The sequence below is a fragment of the Dipteris shenzhenensis genome, chromosome 8 (assembly GCF_047967505.1).
Source record: "Dipteris shenzhenensis isolate YYH24624 ecotype China chromosome 8, Dip_SZ_1.0, whole genome shotgun sequence".
NCBI classification, from domain to species: Eukaryota; Viridiplantae; Streptophyta; class Polypodiopsida; order Gleicheniales; family Dipteridaceae; genus Dipteris; species Dipteris shenzhenensis.
In genome coordinates this window covers 6292641-6302547 of record NC_141603.1, presented here as the reverse complement: position 1 = coordinate 6302547, position 9907 = coordinate 6292641, and the positions used below count along the sequence as shown (strand labels likewise).

Below are 9907 nucleotides of genomic sequence, written 5' to 3'. Positions count from 1 at the left end.
AGCCAATCAATGTTGTAAGGGGGTGCATCGCAACATCATGTTTAGTGTAGCCAATCAATGTTGTAAGCAAGTTCCTATGTTGGTGAGAGCTCGCCGACACAAAGAATAAATGTAGTGGAAACAACATTCCTTACCCACATGGGAAGGCTCTCTAATCCACATTAAAAAGGTGGATAAGAGGGGAACATCACAATGTCATGTTTCGTGTAGCCAATCAATGTTGGAAGGGTTAGTGTAGCCTATTAGTGTTGTAAGGGGAGTGTGGGGAAGCAATCTAAGAGCATGTTCCCATGTTGGCAAAATGAAGGTAGTAGAACATGCAAAAACAGAGTAGAAACAACATCCTTCATCCACATGGGAATACTCTCTACCAAAATTCAATTGCATAGCTATCTAACAACTAGTGTCTTGATTGAGGATATCTCTCAGGCATCCCTTTGTACATTCAAGCAATCAATAATGTCTAATGCATGTTCGGTGAGGAGGGAAAGATACACAACAAGACAAGAAGAATATTTGTGTAGAGACTGAAGAGGTTGGCATAATATGGAAGACTAGGAAGCTATCATGAATTCTAAGCCACTAACAGAAACCAAGGTTTCTCATGAGTGCCTCCAATTAGTTTGAAATCACCCATGGGAACCAAGTTTTGCCCACAAACCAAGGTGTTCCCATGGGTACCTCCAAAAGGAACTGGTGCACACACTAGGAATTGGATTGCTGCAATGAAGATACGAGTTTGGGCTCTACTAAGTGAGCATGTTGCTGGTCCTTGCTTTGCAAAGGATGTTGAATTTGTTCTAGCAATAGAGGTGCAAGTTTTTGACTATCAACTTAAAGGTCTAGTTGTAGAGCTGTCAAGAATGTCAAGCCTATTAGGGCTGCGATCTACTAGAGCTCTAGGTAAAATTTGCCTACTCAACCACGAGGTCCTACTTCACCACCATTATGGCCTTCTCACCACTTGTTTAAGTGTTACACCTTGGTGCCTAGAGAAAAGGATAGTCATTCAAGAAGAATTCTCAATAACAAAATTGCCTCATCTACAGTCACTACACCTATGTTCTCTCTCTCTCTCTCTCTCTCTCTCTCTCTCATAATAACAAACTTGCTCACCTGGATATTAGGCAAGATTCACACATGTTCGAACAAGGGGAGGTTGAAGAGACCCTGAATCTGGATGAAAATAAGCTAGTATAAATACTCGTGAGCACTGCCTTAGGTTCTGCTAAATGCAAATGATCGTGAAGATAAATGGATGATTACTTTGCAACATTTGCAATGGAAGCATGTGTGTAGAACCATTGGAAAGCTTGAGTATTATGATGCAACTGCTTGCAAATGCAAGGTGGGGATCCCACTATGGCCCTGCCTTTTGGAGTGTCATTATAAGTCTAAGAGTAAGTAGCGATAGGTGTAAATTGGAAAAGAGAAAAAGCAAGTGAAGGTGAAGGAATATCGAGAAAGGTAGATGAGTGAAAGAGAGGAGAGAAAAGAGGAGAAAAGTTGTATGTGACTTGTGTGTGGTGGATGGGTCATTAAATAAAAGTGGGGACGTGCCTATTTTGGCAAGAGTAATATAAATGTGGTGTTATACAAGAGACAAAGAGAGCCTCCATCTTTACAAAGAAAAGCTTTAGGATAAAAGGCAAAAGCCTAGGACCTCCACTAGCAAACAAAAACCTTAAACCCTAAACACATTAGAAGCCCTTAAACTTCTACTAACCCACATTTAAGCCTCATACTAACCATAATTTGCAAGGTCAAATTGACCAAATGAACAACTTCAAAACTATGGCCCTGATTAGCAACTCACTAGAAGCCCTTAAACTTCTACTAACCCACATTTATGCCTCATACTAACCATAATTTGCAAGGTCAATTTAACCATAATTTGCAAGGTCAAATTGACCAAATGAACTAACTTCAAAACTATGGCCCTGATTAGCAACTCACTAACCAAGTCATCCCTTAGGACCCTTGCAAGGCCAAAAAAGAGAGCACATGATATGCTAGATAGTATTGTCTTAATTATTTCAAATTTTTTAGCTTTTATGGAGCACTGGAGTATATCAATAAAGGAGGATAATGCTCATGAGTTGAGTGGGGGGAGGGTAGAGAGAGAGAGAGAGAGAGAGTTGATTAGGGGAAGGGGAGAGAGAGAGACTAGAATAGAAAGTAGTGAACCAAGGCATGAGGGGTCCCTTAAGACCAATTTGATCATGTTAGCAATCCTATTTCACCCTCCCGAATTCAAAAATCTATACAGAACAAACTACACAAAATCTTCATGTCGGATCAATTGCATCGCACTCCTAATTTTTTAGAGAAAATTATCGTAGGCTCAAATTAGGAGGCTTACAGAGGGAGACGAGAGAGGTAGAAGGACCTCCATGCTCCTTCCCCATCACCTTACCCTCCATGCTCCTTCTCCATCACCTTACCCTTCAGCCCTCGATTCAACCTCGCTCTCCCCCTTCCCTCTCCCTCCGCCTCCCCCTTCCCTCACCCAACAGCCCTGGAGTCCCTTCTCTCTCCCCCTCTCTCCGTTCCTTCTCCCTCCATGTCCCCCTTGTACACTGGATTGCCTTTTTTATACCATGCACGAGGCGGTGCAGAATGGGGACATGTGGCAAAACATCGAGATACCAATCAACCTTACCTAATTTTTTTTCCCTTTTATCCGCGCGTGGATTTTTTGTATCATAGGGTATCACAGGCCTACCTATTGGGAGGACAATTTTTGGAAAAACTCTAGTGCTAACAAATGCACGAACACGAATTTCGGCTCGGCCACACATGAGTTCTTTGCGTGCTGCACAAGGCTCTTTGGAGAGCGATGATGATGATGAGGGTGAGGATGCCGATAGCTCAACGGTCTCCAAGCTACCTTCCTTCTTCCTTCTTGTGACGCTCCACTGCCCTTTGACCCAGTCAGTCCCTTTGTCCAGCCTGAACCGCCGGCAAAGCCTCTAGATCTTCGATATTCCCAAAGGAGATAGAGCGAGAGGCGCGAGTTAGTGAGAGCCAGAGCGAGAGAGAGGTGCAGACCCAGATTCTGAGACAGAGGTCCGCGGAAAGAGGAACCTTGGCTCGATCTGTAGGTAGAAGGGGGAACACCATCATATATAGGAAGACCAAAGCTCACAGAGAGTCTCTGCGCTAGGATTGGATTCTACTTTCTCCTTTGAGGAAAGAAGAAATGTTGCGTTGCTCTTCTGATCTGTGATCCTCGACTGACGGAGAAAGAGAGAGAGGCAGGGACGATCACAGCTAAAAAGGGGGAGAGCGAGGGATAGAGGGCGAGAGGCGTTGGAGTCCGAGGAGAAACTGGTTCCTATGAATCACGCACGCTTCTCCACTCCCGGAGGTGAATTCCAAGTCTACGATCGGTACAGGCCCATCGCCCCCATCGGCACCGGAGCGTATGGGGAGGTTTATGCATTCTCAAACGTGGAGACGGGGGAACGAGTGGCCATCAAGAAGATCCCCAACGCCTTCCTAAACAGTGTCACGGCCAGCCGCACTTTGCGAGAGATCGTGCTTCTCCGACACATGAATCACGAGAATGTTCTTTCTATCAAGGATCTCATCATCCCTGCTCGCAAGGAGGATTTCCAAGATGTATACATTGTGTCAGAGATCATGGACACTGACCTTCAGCAGGTCCTCCGATCCTCCACTCTTGGCGAAAACTACTGTCAGTTCTTCATCTATCAGCTTCTGCGAGGCTTGAAGTACTTGCATTCTGGCAATATCTTGCATAGAGATTTGAAGCCCAGCAATATCCTTGTGAATTGCAACGACTGCATGCTAAAGATCTGCGATTTTGGGTTGGCTCGAGCTTCCTCCGAAGCCGAATTCCTGACAGAGTATGTTGTGACGAGGCCATACAGAGCTCCGGAATTGCTTTTGGGCAGTAGAATGTATACTGCTGCCGTGGATATCTGGTCTGCGGGCTGTGTCTTTGTGGAAATGCTCACCGGGCAGCCGCTTTTTCCTGTTCGCACTCGGCAAGAGCATCCTGTCAATCATCTCAAGCTTATTGCGGAGCTTCTGGGCTCGCCCGATGAGAGCGAGCTGAGCTTCCTGTCTGAGACCACTGCCCGGAGCCAAATCCAAGCGTTTCTCTCTGGGCATTTGCGGCAGCCGTTGGCGACCAAGTTTCCAAGCATCTCCCCTGAAGCATGTGATTTAGCCGAGCGCATGCTGCTTTTCGATCCCGCGAAAAGAATCACGGCTGCCGAGGCACTGGATCATCCTTACGTTTCCAGTTTGCATGATATCACGGATGAACCCACATGCCTAAGTTCTTTTGACTACGATTGTTACAATCCGTCCCTGACAGTGGAACACATCAGGGATATGATTTGGAAGGAGGCTGTGTCAATGAACTCTCTAAGGCTTTTCTAGCAATTTCATCCTAGCGTTGCACTAGAATGGGAAGTTTGTCTTGCCGGGAATCCGATCGTGACCCTGCATCTGGGGCCTTGTGTATATTTCCTCTCTTGTGAGGGGTTTATTATGCCAGTAGTATGTGATGCTTTAAAGGTGCTATTGCCCTTTTGTCACCTTTGCCTCTGTAAGATATGAGATCGAAATCATCTTAGACCGCTTTATTTTTATTGCAGTGTGTTGCATGCTTATGAGATTTGAGATTGGGATAATCCAGCGACCTTGCTCGCGATCACGAGTGGCTGGCATTTTCTTCTATCCACTTGGTGAAATTGGTGCTAGGATTTCAGGTTGAGCCTTATTGATATGCATGTTTCGCTGTGAGACTTTCCTCAAGCTGCACCTTGAGACGTTGCTGCTGCTGGGAGGTCATGGAATGTAATGTAGTGTTAAGCTTCTCTGAACTCGATAAAAATTTATTTGAAAACAAGTACACCAAACAAATCCATTTGCTAGTTCTTCTGAGTTTTGACGGGTTGCTGAGAAAATGTCAGGTGTGACTTGCTTACCGGGGTCACGTGCCTAGGTTTTTCAGCTTATTGAGCGTTTGTACTCACTTATTTCTCTGTACTAAGCATTTCAAAAGCAATTGTAGCTTGAAAGAGAGAATGTGGAATACTTTTTACTAGCCCACTTGCTAATGTAGTGTTCTTCTTCCTCCCTTTGATCTCCAGGGCCCTGACAAATTCTTGGTACAGAGACCCTTGTATGATGCTTATGTGTGTGTATGTGGGCATCTGTGTATGTGCGAGAGCATATTTTTAAATTATGATCTACCCCACCGTTGGGGTTTAATGAAATAGCTTTTATGTATTATCAGCACGATGGATTGTGATCTTGTGGGTGACTATCATGATTGTCTTAAGGAAAAAATGCCTACATTTTCTGCTAGACATGGTGAGTTTTTGCACATTCATCTAGAGGTATGTCTTTACATATATTTTAAGGAAAAAATGCCTACACGCTTTTGGAAGAAGCGCCTTTTTCTCAATGGTTTACTGCAAGATTTGTTTTTCGCTCTGCTTTACACTTGGGACAACTTTTAAATTGTGCAAGATCAGGCTGGAATGGACTCTGCGATTGTATAGATAATGCTAAACAGATCCATTCGTAAATCCTCTAATATATTCTCTGGCATTGACAGAGTGACAGATGGTGCAGCAGTGGAATCTGACATGTTTCATTACCATCAGTGCTAGACACATTTCTGCACTAATGCACGCATATGGTTAAAAATGTATCATGGAGTAAATCTGCTATTTATTATTCACAGCTTACATATTGTTTGCAAAGTAAATATATTTAAAATTGTACACGTGTGCATAGATTGAGTTGCTGGTTGAATCTTCTCGTGCAACATGTGTTCCATGTAACTAGTTCCAAGGCCCTTGTAGTCCTATTTCTACACTAGCTTCCATGTTTAATGTGATGCCATGAATTTGAATTATTTTTACAAGCCTTGGATATTCTCCTTTTCCTGCCATTAATGCAATCACGCATTCTGTAACGCCCATTGGAAGAACAGCAATACACAAGCAGTTAATGGCATGTTATTATTTACAGTGCCATTGAAAAAGACAGCATAAAACACAGAGGACCAACAACTGACATTGCGTATGCAAAAAATGGTACATAATTGGAAATTGAACCCACCAGTGACACCCTCAACATTCAAGATCGGAAAGGTACATCAGACAACCAAATTACATGCCGGAAGCCAAAGTTGAAAGACTATGGACAACATGTAAACGGACTACAAGAGCTCTACATGTATCAAGGGATCAGGTGGCACCTGGGACGACCTTAGCTCATTCGTTGTAAAATGAATGATACGAATCAAATATTACCATCCCCTCTTCCCTTGTGTACTGCTATGAAATGTGCTTTAGACAAATTTGGCAACAAACCGCTCCATCCCCCCTTCCCTTGCCATGAAATGTGCTGTATACTAGTAAAACAAATTTGGCAATCAACTGCTCCAGCAAAATATAATTGAGGGCATAATCAACTCCCTATGGTTTTGAGATCCTCGAAGACAGCATCTCACAAAACGATGGAATGTACAGAAATCCTTCTACAGCTATAGTACTTGACTCATCTAGAGATTGAGATGAAATGAGCTTCATCAATAATCATAGGAATCTCAAACAAGAAAGAGTTGCCTGGCAGCAAAGAAAAATGGAGCATTCTCTTGCTATGTAACTGGAGAGTGTTTGAGACAATCAGTCAAGAAACTGTTTAGGGTACACATTCAAGAACAATGGATAATATTTCCATAGCTAACCATCAAGATTGAACCTCAACAAGTGTAACACACTACTGTTTGAAGTCACCCTGTCGATAAATACATACAAACTTTGTGATTTTTCTCCATTGTTGTCAGCAACAAAGATGAAATGCCTGTTTGTTCTGAAACCTCAATTATTTGTAAAACATCACCTTGCCCTGTATGGGAAATGAACACCACCTTATTGTAGATGCAAGCTGTCGCAAAGAATTATTGGAAAGGTTGGCCCGCACATCCAACAGATCTATTTCATGAGAATTGTGATAGGCAAAAAGTGTCCCAGAGGATCTCACATGTGGAGCAAGCAAAGTTCTTTTTTAACCCAGCGCACAAAAAACAAAATCATTTTTGAAGGTACTTAGCTTTAGCATACTTTAGGGAAGGGTGAACACTTACATTGGATCATTTAGTTAAATATTTGTTCCTCTCTCCTTGCAGCATAAGTGATTGCTTGGGGTGCTTTACCCTTAGTGAAAGGAGATACAGCCAGAATCTGCGAACCAATTGAAGTTCACTCGGTGCTCCACTGCCCAATTTTCGTTTCTACAAAATTGATAGCAAAGATTATATCGTCTAGAGGAATAAAGGCACATCTAATCCAGAAGTGATAAAACAATTAGTCCCTGAGGTGTTGGTATGAATTCGAAGTCCAAGCCTGTGTAAGATAGGCCGTTGCCTGCAAACCAGTGTAGGGTTTCGTTTTTAGGATTGGTGTAAACTTGGGCCCCGTAGTAGAAATGCAATCTAAGTACTTAACAAATCAAGGGAGGCACATTGAAGCTCCATAAGAAGGCATGTTTTCAAACATACTAACCTGCATTTAATTACATATTCTGTCTTTCTCCAGCCCCGGCCACATGTCCATGAAAATTTCATTAGGAAAGAGGTTGTCCCTTGTGTAAAACAAAATTCTATCCTTTCCAAAAAAGGAAGTCAAACGAGTAATGAAAGAGGAATGCAAACCTATATTCACACCAGCCAAGCAATTATGGCTACAAAAGCGGCGAGCACTCACCTCTTGCAAGTGCTGTGAAAACAAAAAAACTCCTTGTCAACGTTTCAAGGCTTATGCTACTCTAAAATGAAGGCATTTTTGCAGCCTTACCCTCCTCCAGAATTTGACTTCAAAATCCAAACAATTATTTTATCCGCCTGCAAGACTCATGGCGAGATTGAAAGGGCCTTTTTCAAATTGTGCTCGTTTGAAAGAGCGATCACAAGCATTGGATAACCTGACCCCTCTGTGAAACCAGAAGAACATACTTCTTCTCCAAAGATTGACTTATGCTTCTATATCTAAACTTTCTAACAGATAGGGAACCTAATATAGAGGGGATCACTGCTGATATTGGACAAGGTGTTGATCTTCTCACTGCAACTCGACTACTGATAAATTAATTGGTGTACACAATTTCAACCATTATTTAGATGAGCTTCAATGCCTTGGATTCTAGACACCAAAAGCTCAGAAAACTGATGTCCGAACACAGAAAACTTTGTACCTTAGGTAGCTTTTCTTGGTTTCCAAGGACATAGACAATGCATTCATGGAGGATGTGGTTTTTTCACCATAGATGAGTTAATCACTAGAGCCAATGTTAGAGAAGGTCTTGTGACTAGCTTGTCACTTGGGTTCTAATTCTTATCCCAATAGCATATCAGGTTCTAATTCTAGTGCCTAGCCTGTCACTTGGCTTCTAGTTCCTATCACAAGCTCTGCTTGTTATTTGGGAGAGAAGCAGCATTCCAAGAATCTAAGGAGAAATCCTCCAAGGGTATTTGCAAATGACTTGGGCAATACTTGTGCACATTTGATGTCAGTCGTATAAAGAATATGACTAATTGTATAGAGGCTAGAAACATTTTCGCATGACATGTTCTGCAACTGCACGAGCACTTTGCAGCTAGGAGACATGCTTGTATTGTTTGAAATTTACCCCTGGAACAATATGTTCCTAACTTCAGAGGGACAAAAAGTATTCTTTAAAAAAAAAGATGTACAACACAATGCACAGTCTTTGCTGAAGTAAAACCCCTATTATACTGAGTCATTTCCAGTAAAGAAAAAACGTTCTAACGCATATTTCCTATACTCGTTTTAAAGGGAAAACTTGCATTTATTTTTCTGTTATGACAAGCTTGCATGGATTTTCTCTGCTTTTTTTTTTTTTTTAAAGCTTGCATGAATTTCCTATCTTTGAATGCACTGCTCTAATACTACGAGCAACAGACCAGCCCCTCCAAATAACGATCTAATATTAACTTTTCTGAGTTTGAACCAGCTACAGAGCAACCAGGATCATACACAAATTATTCTATGACTCGGAGATCTGCTTTCATGAAAAAAAGACCTAGTGCATGCTCAAAATTGATGAAGTGAGTAGATAATGGGATGTTGAATACCCAGGGTAGACCTGTAAAGGAGACGTTTTGTTGAATATGATCCCAATTGTTCATAGTGATGGGCCAGAAAACATAAGCATATAACCACAATCCAAAAGGCATTCCAAAGAGGGAAAAGATGGCCCAAAAGGGTCTCGGGTGCTTGAAAATGTGTCCAAGTTACGAATGATAGTAATTCACAATGATTATTATTAGAATTAGGAGTATCATTGCATTCCGGGCACTCTTGCTCCAGGTTTAAAAGATGCATAGTTGGAGCCTAGTTGGAGTCAGGCCTTCCAAATAATGAGGCAATCAAAGGGTGCCTTGCGTGGTTCTAATTGGGACCAAACTATGCATGGTGGTGATTGACAATCTTGAAAAAATTGTCATTCCATTTGGGCCTTCTTTTTGCCTCTCTCATCTATCATAAGAAAGACTCACATAAGCCTAGGTTTAAGAGGGCTCCAAACGCATTCTAAAGAGGGATTTTTTTCTCAAATAGGGTCCCATGTGCAAGTGGGTGCACTCTGTGCTACATTTTCCCATCTTCCCCTACTTTGCAAAAGACCTAACACCAACATTGCCCCAAATGCACACCTATTAAAGAGAAATCACTTCCATTTGAGTTTAATATTGATGAAACTATTTATGGTGGTACACTCAAAAGGCAACAGATGATCAAAGGGGATTTAAAGTGATTCTACCGAATGTGCATGGAATTGTTTGACTCCAAACATCCACTAAGTTTGATGGCATGTGAGACCTTATCTCCCCTTTCTT

General features: G+C 42.1%; 1 pseudogene; it reads left to right on the top strand.

Annotated features, from left to right (window-relative positions):
- The first annotated feature begins 2789 nt into the window (after nt 1-2789).
- On the top strand, nt 2790-4571 carry LOC147899025 (mitogen-activated protein kinase 4b pseudogene; annotated as a pseudogene).
- Nucleotides 4572-9907: the final 5336 nt, after the last annotated feature.